This window comes from Aptenodytes forsteri, unplaced genomic scaffold (genome assembly GCF_000699145.1).
Source record: "Aptenodytes forsteri isolate BGI_AS27 unplaced genomic scaffold, ASM69914v1 Scaffold49, whole genome shotgun sequence".
NCBI lineage: Eukaryota > Metazoa > Chordata > Aves > Sphenisciformes > Spheniscidae > Aptenodytes > Aptenodytes forsteri.
Window position 1 is genome coordinate 2,531,622 of NW_008795125.1, and position 13,030 is coordinate 2,544,651.

Sequence of the window (13,030 nt, forward strand, 5' to 3'; positions counted from 1 at the left end):
TGGCTGGTAAAGAAAAGATAATGAATAAAATACTGTATCAGTAAAAGTATTTAATTGAATCTGTATCTATCAATTGTGTAAAAAAAGTGCTAAGGGAGGTATGCTTTTATTAAAATCTCATATTAAGCAAACAGATGCCAAAAGCAAACTGAATTAAGACGTCTGCTTAGTCGTAACTAAATGCTCTTCCATCTTCTGGAGGAATAAAAGAACAAAATTCAACTGGGAGGTAAGTTCATTTCTTGCAACTACTGGCACCCAAGTATCATTGGAACATCCAAAATCCTGGCAAAATGAGACATTTTAAAAATTCCATTTACATTCATTACAACATAGTTTTGTCTGTACTGAGCTGAGACTCACTCACTAAGTTCTCCCTTGCATGAAATCCAGGCTTATCTGAAACCAACACAATTACGTAGAACAAAGCCATGGTCTTTGTCTTGTATATAAGGTCACGGACCAAAAGAAAGGACATTTGAGTTATGCTACAGATGGCAAAATGCTGCAAGCCGCAGTCTCCTGCTCAGAGGAGCCCCTGAGAGACCACAGAAAGCATAACCAAGACCATATGATGCTCTACTGGAAGAAGACACTTAAGGAATTTGGTTTGGATAGACATAGTGGGTAGGTACATTTATCTGTAAATGATATATAGTGTTCAATCCATTGAACAGCAATAGCTCTACAGTACAAACACATAGAGGACTTTAGTGTCAAAGACAACCAAAGCTGGCTGTAGAGCCTGGTCTGCACTGTAATGAGGAGGCTCCCTTGCTACCATCCAAAGCCTGCAATTCTGGCAGATGCTGTCACACCTCCTGAAGGTTTGATTTCCCCTGAACAATGGATAGGACATTTGTCTACTGGCAGCCACAGCTCTACAAGCTAAGACTTAAATAATTTGGTAGATCTGTCTGATGTTACCACATATGGATCACAAAGAGTCTTAAAACCCACTGAAAATAATACATGATTAATTAACAATAAAAATGTAGGGGTTAAGATAAAGCAGCTTTTGACAACCTTCTTCAAGTCTGCGTACTATACAAATGGCACACACTAGATCTATTAGCAACTTTAAACCTCTTTTTTCTATTTCCTTTTTTATCACATTGTGTATTATCTGAGGCAAACTTTCAGTAGCCAAGGGCAACTATTTCATGCCAACTCTACTATTTATTACAAGATACTGTCTCAGAAAAGAAGAACAAAGATACTCAAGGCTGCTGCTGCTTTGAAAGGAGCATAATCATTTTTATGTTCTACGGTGAGCATCAGTTTGTTCAGTCACAAGCTGGTCAAGTTCAGCTGACAGCAGATATGGCCGCTGGAAGCTGCTCCATCTTTTGAAGGTGAATTATTCTCATCAGTGTCTTTTTTTTCTTTTTTTTTTTTTCCCCCATTTTTTTTTTTTTTTTTTTTTTTTTTTAAAGCAGCTTTTGACAACCTTCTTCAAGTCTGCGTACTATACAAATGGCACACACTAGATCTATTAGCAACTTTAAACCTCTTTTTTCTATTTCCTTTTTTATCACATTGTGTATTATCTGAGGCAAACTTTCAGTAGCCAAGGGCAACTATTTCATGCCAACTCTACTATTTATTACAAGATACTGTCTCAGAAAAGAAGAACAAAGATACTCAAGGCTGCTGCTGCTTTGAAAGGAGCATAATCATTTTTATGTTCTACGGTGAGCATCAGTTTGTTCAGTCACAAGCTGGTCAAGTTCAGCTGACAGCAGATATGGCCGCTGGAAGCTGCTCCATCTTTTGAAGGTGAATTATTCTCATCAGTGTCTTTTTTTTCTTTTTTTTTTTTTCCCCCATTTTAATGGCAAGGGAAGGTGTACAAAGTCAGTTACTGCCCCTCCACTGACAGGTGGTCATAAGCATAGGAGCAGCCACACTGGACAGCTCAGAAGTCCACCTCACTCACTTCCCTCTGTTCAACTGTAGCCATCAGTGGATGCTTCATGAGAAAACAGAAGAAATAAAGCAAATATAGAGTGTTTTTCCCCAGTGTATTCTCTTGGTTTCTGAGAAATATCCAACAGGGGCTTCCTGAGGTATGCATTGGATCCATACCATTATTTTCAGTAGCCACCAATGGATCTCTTCTTCCATCTGCAGGCAGTAACTTTTGAAAGCACTCTGTCTTGATTGCTTACAATTATCTATAACTTTTGTGTCATTTTGTCTTCTATGATCATCTGCTATTGCTTCATGATCTTGCCTTTACACATTCACCCGCAGCTAGTGGAATCACATAGTCCTTCAGTTACAGACAGGTATTTTTTATGCGGATCAGAGCTAAGTTCACAAAAAATCTGGTTTCAAAAAGAAACTTCCAAACTTTTCCTTCTGTGATAAGTTACTGAACTATTTTCAAGAAGATCCATGCCATGCATGCCTCAGAGCAGGCTCTAGAGTCCTTCATCTGGTTTAAAATTATATTTACTTGCAGAATAAAAATAAGGATAATAAAGAATACAGGGTGAATATACTCAGACCACAGGATACTTAGGGATCAGGTCTTGGAGTAGGATTCACACCCTTGAAGGGAGATGAATTTCCAGAAAGCTTGAAATACTTGATATAAGAACTACAGAAGCAATAACCTGACAAGCAGGTAAACTATTATATTTCAAATGAAGTTTATCACTGCTATTATCACTAGGTCATGCACCTCTATAAATAAACAACAAACAAAAACCTCATCAGTGTTATAGCTATGTCATCAGAGTCAATTGTTTTTCGCATTAGGAAGTCCTGTATGATTGATTTTAAAAGCCAGTTAAAAAGAAAACCGATTTAGTCTACTGGATTAAAAACAAACAGCAAGGCATTAAAGGACTAGCAGAACTGATGGATTAAAATGCACAGAGGAAAGACAGCAGTGAATTGCCTGGCATTTTTGAATAGCAAAAGCTAGGATAAAAAGAATTCAGTTTCCAATCAACAAAAAACTGGCAAAAAGGCAGGAATCCAAACTCCCTCAGATTTATGCTTTATCTGCCAATTAGCATTAACACGCCTGATCTAGGTGTCTCGCCAGCTTGTGGTATCATAAAAAAACAACAAACCTTGAATGTGTTATCACCACAGAATGTGTAATTACTTTAAGCACTAGCTGAAAATTACAGAGTGATGAATTTTAAAATTTGTATATATTTATTGTGGAGATAAAGTTGTTAGAGTAGATATAATCTATACTTCTGTTTAAAATCCTGTTTTAAATTATTTCACTGCCAGCAAACTGTGTATTGAAAGTAAACACTAGTAAAATGGTAATAGATTATGATACCGGAGCAACATAAAAATTCTGCTGGGCAGCTGCCGTTCATTGTCTGAAGAAAATAATCTTGAGTCACTGACACAGCAGATACTTATCCACGTGATTTGTCCATTGAAGGATGTAAAGCTAAACATGTGTTTACATGAATGCAAGATGGGATCATTTGCTAATGTCAACCTGATCTTTCAACCCTGTCACTCAGAGATCACAGGCAATAACACATATAATATCTGCTGACTGATGTTAACATTGTAAACGATAAAACAAATAACAATTAAACCTTAAATTATTCAAATGTGGAATTCACACGGCCAGTTTAAAAAAAAAAAAAAGAAAAACACCACCACCGCAATCCAAAAAAAGTAACTTCTTTTACTTCTGAGATGACTTTTTTGAAGACTCTTTTGAAAATCCTACTTTCCCCAAAATAAACAATGATTTGCTTATGTTAAAAGCTATCCAGCAGCAACTAAACATACGTGTACAAATTACCTGAGGGAAAAATAAGGCCTGCATTACACTGTATCCCAAATTTGATGATAAAAATTATCCCCTCCACTTTTCAAATCTACCACATATCAAATGCTGAGTGGTACTGTTTCAGTTTTATTCCCACTTGCCTCTAGTTGCCCATCATCTCTCAAATGTCATGTACACCACAAGCCCTATAAACAGGAGCCATCTTTTATTACTTCTCTACGTAATACTTAAAGCAGTGGAGTCTTTCTTTTCAGTTAAGACTCTATGCCATTCCTACCGAACTAAATAACAACGTTTCTGTGAATTTGCAGGTGCAATTTAGAAAAGTGCTTGAAAATCTTCTCCACTGTGTTGGTCTGAAGTATGTACTCCTCAGTTCCCGTTGTCACTTATTTTATGAATATAAATTTGGAGGAAGATAAGAATTTTCTCTTCAAGCTGAGGTTGCAGAATATTTTCCAGTTCCCTGGTGGGACAAAGCCAAGGCTCTTTGACACTATTCACCTAAAAAAGGAAAAGAGAGCCATCCGGGGATGGCAATAGCAACATGATTAGAGCACTTGCAAGATATAGATCCAAGTCACCAATCTGAAGCAAAACCAATTTTGTCAGAAACCCTGCATTTCTGCAAAATGTTACTGATAATGTAATGGTAAGGTGATTTTTTTATATATAAATGCAACAAGAACCTATTTTGTTAGCAGAGTCCTAATTAATTCTAAAGGAGTATTCAAGGGAAGAAGCAGAAAGAAACTGTAAATTTAAATACTTTATACAGGCAGCATATTACTCTCAAAAAGGTAACGGTAACAAGTGCCCTTCAGGTCAGAGTTAATAAGCTGGAAAATGAAGCTTATTTCATGGCTATAGCAGCTGGAGATGTTTGCCTCCTTCTCCCTCATCAATACCGCATCTAGTGGCAAGGTTAAATAAAATGAAAAACAGCAAGGAAAATGCTCAGTGAAGGAGCAGAAACAAAAAACAACAACAACAAAGAAAATTACATATTCAATGTGGTGTAAATCCATAGGTATCACATGTACAACAGGGTCTTCTGTAATACGCTGGAAGAAATATCACATGCAATATTAAGACTAGGATGAAAACCGTAGAGATGAAGCAAAAAAAGGCAGGTAAATCCTATTTCTTATGCCACCCTTTGTTTCCAGAGTTGTCTTGTTCACCTTGGTTTTGTTTCTTTGGAGGAAAACAAGGTGGACGATGCTGACAATTAGTACATAGAAGCAGGAGCTGGTTGACCTAATTACTACAGGCAAATCAGGAGGGGAAACTTAGCACTTGAGCTGCAGACAAGCAGAAGGTGACAGATCAAAACAGCTCGTCTGAGTCTGAGCAGTATCTAGTAGCTCTTGGGTTTGTTAGACTCCAAGCAGTGAGGAAAAAAAAAAGTGTGGTAGCACTGCAAGCAAAGCAGATGGAGCAGCATGCTGTTCTTTTCTTGTACTTCTTTGCATCTTCAGCTTTGGGTTGATTTGCTTGCAGGGTGAGCCTGCTCAGCTCAGGGAGGCAGGAATAAAGCAGATCTCTCAGAAGTGCTGCAGGTCTGACCTGCTACTCAGGTCTGCCTTGCGACACCAACCTGCTTTCAACCCCTTCCACTTTAAGAGCTTTACTCAAGGAGCTCAAATGAGAAACCCTGTTGCTGTAGGTCTCTCTGCAGAAGGATATTTACTTTCTGTACAGACTTGTAAGCACTTTCATTAAGTGCTTAAAGTTAGATACGGTGAGTCTGGGCTCATAGTTAAAGAAATAATGGTTATCAGTGGTGATCTGGGACTGTGGCTTTTCTTTGTCTTTGCCACATCAAAGGTGTATCTTTCCATTAAAGAAGGTAATGCAAAAAAACCACATCCTGACAGAAGAAAGGCATCACATAGCTGAACCCCAGATCTGGTGTTATGGTTCCATCTTAGGTGCTGAAAGTAAAAACTGCTCGGTTTCCTCTGGCATATAGCTACCTTGCCTAACATAGGTGCTTTCCACTGAGGATGACCCACATGGGAAATACCTCCCAAAGAGTAAAGCCAGCCTGTCCTACTAGCCCTGAGGGCACACTGCTCTGGGTATCTTGTTTGTGCCATGAAGTCCATGGCGCTAGTAACTTTTTCTCTACTGGTTGCTCTGCAGCTGTGAGCACCCACACTATCTCCCACACCTTTTTGGGTGCTATAAAAATATCCTATAACCATAAACTCAAATGTCCAAATTTTTCCTAACTATTTGTCCAAGACAGTTATGAATTTTTACAACAAAGCTGCAGAGATTAAACAAATTACTATCTGCTTAGTGTTCTTGTGACTGCAGCCAGTAAATCTATTTCATCATTACGGTGTTACAAAAACAAATATCCTCTATGGTATTTGTAGTTGCCAAAAATAAACAGAGGAAGGGAATGATATACTGCTGCTGTGAGACTAACGCCTAAGCTGTTTGTGGGAAGATAGCCCAAACAGGATGTGCTGATAAAGACAGATACACCTATGTGTACCAATAATTGGACCTTGATCTGCATTTCCTCAAATATGCTGTATAGCCATATTTCTTACATATTATACTTTCCCTTCTAATACTTCAGAAAATAGCTTGGGCCATCAACAGTTTGGCTCATCCTGAATTTAAAAATTAGCAATTAAAAACTTAGAGAGCAAAGGCAAATATAAGTAAATAGAAAGTAATATTAAATTGCAAAATAGAAAGAATATTTGACTGATTGCATTACTTCATTCCGTATTTATTGCAATAAAATTCTCATTTTTTGTACCCCTGAAGCTGTCACAATTTCAGTTGTGCAGTTTCAAAAGTCATTGATATTATCTATTGTATCTAATCTGACCATTCTAATACACAATATACACAAATAAAAATAAATCATATGCTACTTGTCATAAAGCTTACACACATGCTTTCTTTCCTTCATACCTATTCATAAATTGCATACACACACGCACACACATTTGTAGGGACAGTATGGCAGGTAACAACCCCACCCTGTCAGGGTCCTGCAGTTTCTCATCCTCAGGTTACCCGCATTGCAAACAGGAGTTTAGGTTAAATGTACACAAGTTGGTTTGTTTTCATAGTTTCATCCTGGCTTTCTCTATCATCAGTATATGCCTTTTTTCTGTTTATGTATTCTGTCTTCATAAACCAGTAGCACACAAACCAACTTTGGAACTAAAAATTTATGTTTTTAAAGCAAAAGAAATTTGTTAGGCATTAACAGGTAAATTATAGCAGACAGAAACATTTCTCCATCAAATGTATTTTTCTTTTTTTAAACATAATGGAGATAATTGACTTCAGAGGGGAAAAAAGAAGCACTAATAATAGTATTAAGTAGCCTCTGCTTCTTAGTCTTGGCTGTTTCTAACCACAGATTACATGTCTCTCCTCCCTTCCTCTTCTCTGATGGGAAAGGTCTTGCAAAAGAGTGGTAGGACATGGCAGGTAGAGATTTAATGGGTTCAACCTAAAAGTAATGAAAATCTTGGTAACACAACAAAAAGTTAAATGACGAGGCAAAAAACAGGTTGTTTTGTTTTGTTTTTTTTCCTAGAGGGAAAATGTGTTGCAAGGATTAGATAAACTGCAGCTGCTGCAAATTCAGCTGGAAAGCAATAACTAAATGAAAGGTTCTGCTCCATCCCAAAAAGGTAGCAGAAACTATTCCAGGACACACAAGTGGCAGTCTCCTAAACCTTCTGCCTTACAGGTTAATAATTTATAAACTCCTGGTTTTAGCTACTTTTGGAAAACACTGGATTTAAATACAATTTTTTTTCCAGTATTGCACACAGCGAACCACCCAGTGCTATTCTTGGTCTCATTCGGCATCTGAGGCCAGAGCCGCACTGCAGCCTTCTGCCAGAGCTGTGATGACGGTGGTTATGGGTGTGAAGAGCCGGGATCCCTGTCTGGCGCTACTGTGCCAGCAGCAGCTCTGACAAAATGGCACTTTTATTGGAATACCTTATTTCTCTTGCAAGGAGTAATTTTACTATAATGATAGAGGGTTTGCTGGGAGACACAGAGTTCTTTGTTGGTTTCGTGTCCTGGTGCTGCTCACACAGCCACGACCTCGGAGGGAAACGTGGCAGCGACGTTAATCAGGATATTCCTCTTCCCTGTGGGCTGGTTTTGAATGCCTTCCCTATGGAGGTGAAGCTTTATATGAAATATATGAGTAAAGTCTTAATTCCTGTGGTTATTGAAGATATTACACAGCCTTTCAGAAGATGAAACATGCTCCTTGTCCTGATCAAATTCAGGGACATGTAATTTATCTACCATCTTCTTTTGACTGAATAAAATGTTCATCCCCTCCTGCCCACTGTTAAATGAGGCTGGTTTCCTCCTAGTGATGATGGAGTCATATCTGTATATAATTTCACATCTCCAGTCATTCTTCAGGATAAAAAAATATATATACATAATTTTGAATCTCTCAGGTACGGTGAACTGTCTACTAATGTGATTTTATTTTGCCTACTTCCATGAATAAATCTTTCAGTACTGAGATATTTGGGGCAGAGTAAGTTACTTTTCTTAATTAAGTCATTTTGACTATATATAAATCTGTAGCTATCTGTAAAAACATGTCATTATATTCACAAAGAACAAACAGAAATCATAACAAGCACTTACAGTATTTACCAGCAAGGCACAAGGGCAATATAAGCTGCAAAACAGCCACTCAAAGGCTACCATGGTTTGGCTCTACCAAATTTTAAAAGCTAGTCCCCAGAGAAATACACTGAGGAATAAAAAGATTTTGTAAGAAAACAGCACGCTTGCAGGTGGGGATGGTTAGGAGCAGAGTCTCCAGTGCTTTCCGTACCCCTGCGTGACAGTTCCGCCATTTTCTCTAGTCTTTTCTTTCACAATTCCTCTGACTCTTTAACAACCCTGCCAAAGGTTCCCACGCCAAATATAGTTTCCAGGGGTAAGCCACTGCTGTATCACTTTGCTGCAGTTATGTGTCAATGGCAACTGATACCATAATAATTGTCTTCATTTTAAATCCATTAAAAATCCTCTTGATCTTGTATTATTTCCAATTTATTGCATAAATTGTAGGACTTGTGCAGAAATAACAACAACAATAAAAATAACTTCTGCTTGAACTAAATGCCTCAGTTTGCCATTTCCCAAGTGGCAGAGCCCTCCATGCACTCTTCCCTTGGTAAGTAATGTTTCTCCCAGCAAACAAAATCTGAGTCTGTTTAGAATTATTTTTGAGTAGCGATGATAAGTGATTATTACGGTGTAGCACTTATATCTAAAACAAGCAGTGGCTTACATTGTATGTGCATCTATACAAGGACTGCATATAAAATATCCATGAAAATGGGGCTTTAATTGGCCTATCTGTGTGCCAGAATATTTAAATTGAAAAACAAGGCCAAATACTTCACAGTTTCCCTTGCAAATATCTTAAACGGCTTGCTTCAATGGGTTTGCTTCCCTGGGGAAGAGGAAAGGAGCACAGCTATAGGGGATAATGGCTGAACAACCTCAGTTTCACAGGCAATTCATCTGTTCTGCAAGACTTGGTCAACCATGAAAACAGAGAGGAGTGAAAATTAATTAGGGTAAAATAAAGCTTGCAGAGACCCTCAACCATAGGGGGAAGGAGCCATCATTAAACAAGTGCAGACTGTTATCATACAAGCCCAGGTTTTGTAGCCTGTGTCATGCCGGACCCAAATCCTGAAGCAAGGAGATCGTTTCAGTTCTCTATCCTGGCTGCTCCTCGGCTCTGCAGCAGCCTGGGGTGGACAGTGGCACCTCAAAGAGAAGAACGGCGCTTTTATTGGGTTTATTATTAAAGTAAACAAATAATCCAGACTGAAAAATTAACCTCATATGTATATATATGGGAAGGGTGGAGAAGCCGAGCAGAAAATGGAGTTTTTACCAGTGAGAATGATTTTGGCAGATGTGGATTTAAACTGGATCAAACAACTGGGAAGTTGAGTTCACAGGTTTGGTTGCAAGGAAGCAGTAACAGAATGGTAGGTAGAGTTTTGTAATCACTGTCACGAGGTTTAAGAGCTGGGAGGGGAGAGGAGGCAACAGGGAGTGGATTTCTGGGATGTAGTCAATGGGTGACATTGTCCTACTCAGCACGTGCCAGAGCAAACCTGTGCTCCCGCTCACAGCTGAGGGCAAAATCCAAAGAAAACAGCAAGGCACCTAATGTGCAACTTATGCAGAATTTAGATGCCTATGTAGAAGACAGAGAGCCAAAAAAAACTTCGCCTAACTTGTTTAGGCACCTGAGAGGCTGTAGGCACTGAAGATTTGCTTTAAATCTCTAAGCTCTGCTACCGTGTACACCCAGAGGCAGCGTCGCCTTGGCTGAGCTGAGTTACCTGAAAGCGATGGGGAGTCACAGCCTGGGTGAACCTTGACTGCGGGTGCCATCCTACGGCCACCTCCACCAAAAGGTCAGCCCATGCTGCTGTGGCCTCACTCCCATACCCCGTGATGCTGGGATCCACCTGCTGCATGATGGTCCCATGAAAGTGGGACCGTGGTGCTGGGTTTGCTGCCCAACTGGTGGGGAGCCTGACTCCCACCCCAACATCCCAGCCCCAGGAGCGGCCACGTTAGGGAGGAGCTGGAGATGGGGCTCCTGCTGCAGCTGGTGTCCACCCAGACACTTTGTGTTTCTGATGTCCACCCAACAACTTTGTGTTTCAGACACAGGACCAGGAGAAGGCAAGAAGAAGGGAGTCTGATCCTGCTGCATAATTGCAAGCTTAATCAGCTGAAAAGGGGAGACTCTTACATCTCTGTCTCTAACACTGCCTGTGCTCTTAGTTCTGGAGAAGTACTGTGTGAAAAAGAAGAAAAAATGAAACCCAGATTTTCCACAACCTCTCTGTTTTCTGACCATTACCATATACAGAACAGAAATATTTTTCTACCCTTTATCTGTGGGTTTGGGGTGTTTTTATTAAAGTGGCCAAAACTGCAATGCTTTTTCCCTGAATTCAGCAGAGCGGCGCGGTCTGAGAGCACATCTCCTAGGATGCCCCTCGGGGGAGCGAGGCAGAGGAGCACCTACTTTGTGAGTTATAAATGGCCCCAGGCAGAAAAGCAGTTACTTGCGTGTTTAGCTCAGCCAAGAGGAAGGAACCTCAGGGCAAAAGCTGCAACAGAAATTAAGGAAGCTAAAGTAGTTTTCTGCTGCAACTTAAAGTGTCTCCAGTTTCTCAGAAAGGTGAATAGGTTAGGTGGGCTGCTGTGGGTGGGACTGCACTCACAGTGAGGTGTAAGCCCCTACATCAGTGCCACACTCTGCCTGACCTCGACGTTATACAACGCGGTGCTTTTCGGATCTTGTTGTCTAAGGCCCGTTCCTTAAGGTACAGACTTCTGAGGCAAGCGGAAAGTTTCTAGCATCTTAAAGGCATGACAGAGCCTGTTACTTCTCAGAGCATTATGCTTTGGAAAATGTGAAGCAAGAAAAGCAAAGAAAGTTAAAAAATTATCCAAGAAATGAAAAAAGAATTCCATACAGTCAAACATGTCCTGGCTCCAACGCTCAGCTCCCACCTCATCCAGCGAGAAGGGGGATTCATGGGGCCAAGCGATACAGAAATACAGGAGAAAATGTCTTTTTCTCCTGATGATTTTTTAATTATTATTAGAGGCAGGAAAGCTGCCTTACTTCACACACCAGCTCCAAAAGCTGACAAATTAGGAAGCGGTTCTTCCTTATTGCATTACACAGGGTGACCACGTTGACTGACTTGCTTTCTCCATCCAAAAGTGCAGCCGCTGCCTGGTTTGTGCATTAGGCATCAGAGAAGCTCCAGTTTTCCCTGTCGGCACCGCAGTGGAGGGTGGACTGTTCCCTGCCAGCCCGGTGCAGCGACGCTCTGCTGCTGGTAAACCACAACAAAGGTTTCAAGTCCAAAAAAAACCAAGCCTTTGCTCTGAGTCTTTGCTAAATGCAGACTCTACAGACCTGCATGGAGAACAACGCTGGCAGCATGCAACAGGAGATGTCTGCAACACAACAGAGGAACTGACACAGTTTTAGCACCATTTACTAGTACCTTATCTATATTTATTTACATATACATACACAGACGTGTCTGGTAAGAGTAGTTACCATAGAAATATGTAGTCAGGGTGGAAAAGACTACGCCCTAAAGTGGGCTGAACATGGCTCTTCAATTTTAAGGAATTGGCTATGCATGAAGTTATGGGAAAACGTACCTCACTCTTGGCTCAACTTGCGCTATGACTGAAGCTTTTATTGACATAGTCTAAGTTCAGATACATCACTCAGTTTCCACACAGGTCACTCCCTTGATCAGCTAATTGATTTTAGCTCTGTCTTTGGGTAATTATTTCTGAGAAAGCAGGGATATAGGGCAAGATCAGGATGCAGACATGGCAGAGGAGGCAGCTGCCTAAGGCCACTGCTTGCCCAGTGGCTGTGCTTCTCTGCCAAACCACCCCTCAGCACTACCTGCATGGTGTCCCTGCCCCAGAGGGAGGGAGGAGAAAGGCTGGCCGCTTCTCTCTTCCTCTCCTTCTCCCAGCTGGTGATGTTCCTCACTTTCCCAAGACAGCAAAACTCCTTTTTTTTCTTCCAGCTGCTGTCAGAGGAAAAAGAAAAGGGAAAAGCTGTAGCTCATGGGGCAGTGGCCAAGCCAGGGTCAAAGGGTGCAAACAGAGAGAAGGCACCTGCACCCGAGGTTTCCTCTTTGGCCACAATCTGCCACTGGGTTGGAGCCACCACCCCATTGTTGTGGGGCACAAGACCTCAGGGGGCAGGTTACAGTCTTTCCCTCTGCAAACAAGACCACATCAGCTTGGGTGCAGGGAGGTCAGGGCATTAGTGTGGGAGGGGAGAGATTGTCCTAATTTGACTTTCACAATCTCCCATCACCCCTAATACCACTGGCCTTTCTCAGCTCCTCAGGTCATAGAATCATAGAATAGTTTGGGTTGGAAGGGACCTCTAAAGGTCATCTAGTCCAACCACCCTGCCGTGGGCAGGGACATCTTCAACTAGATCAGCTTGCTCAGAGCCCCGTCCAACCTGACCTTGAAGGTTTCCAGGGATGGGGCATCCACCATCTCTCTGGGCAACCTGTGCCAGTGTTTCACCACCCTCAACGTAAAAAATTTCTTCCTTATATCTAGTCTAAATCTACCCCCCTTTAGTTTAAAGCCATTCCCCCTTGTCCTGTCACAACAGGCCCTGCT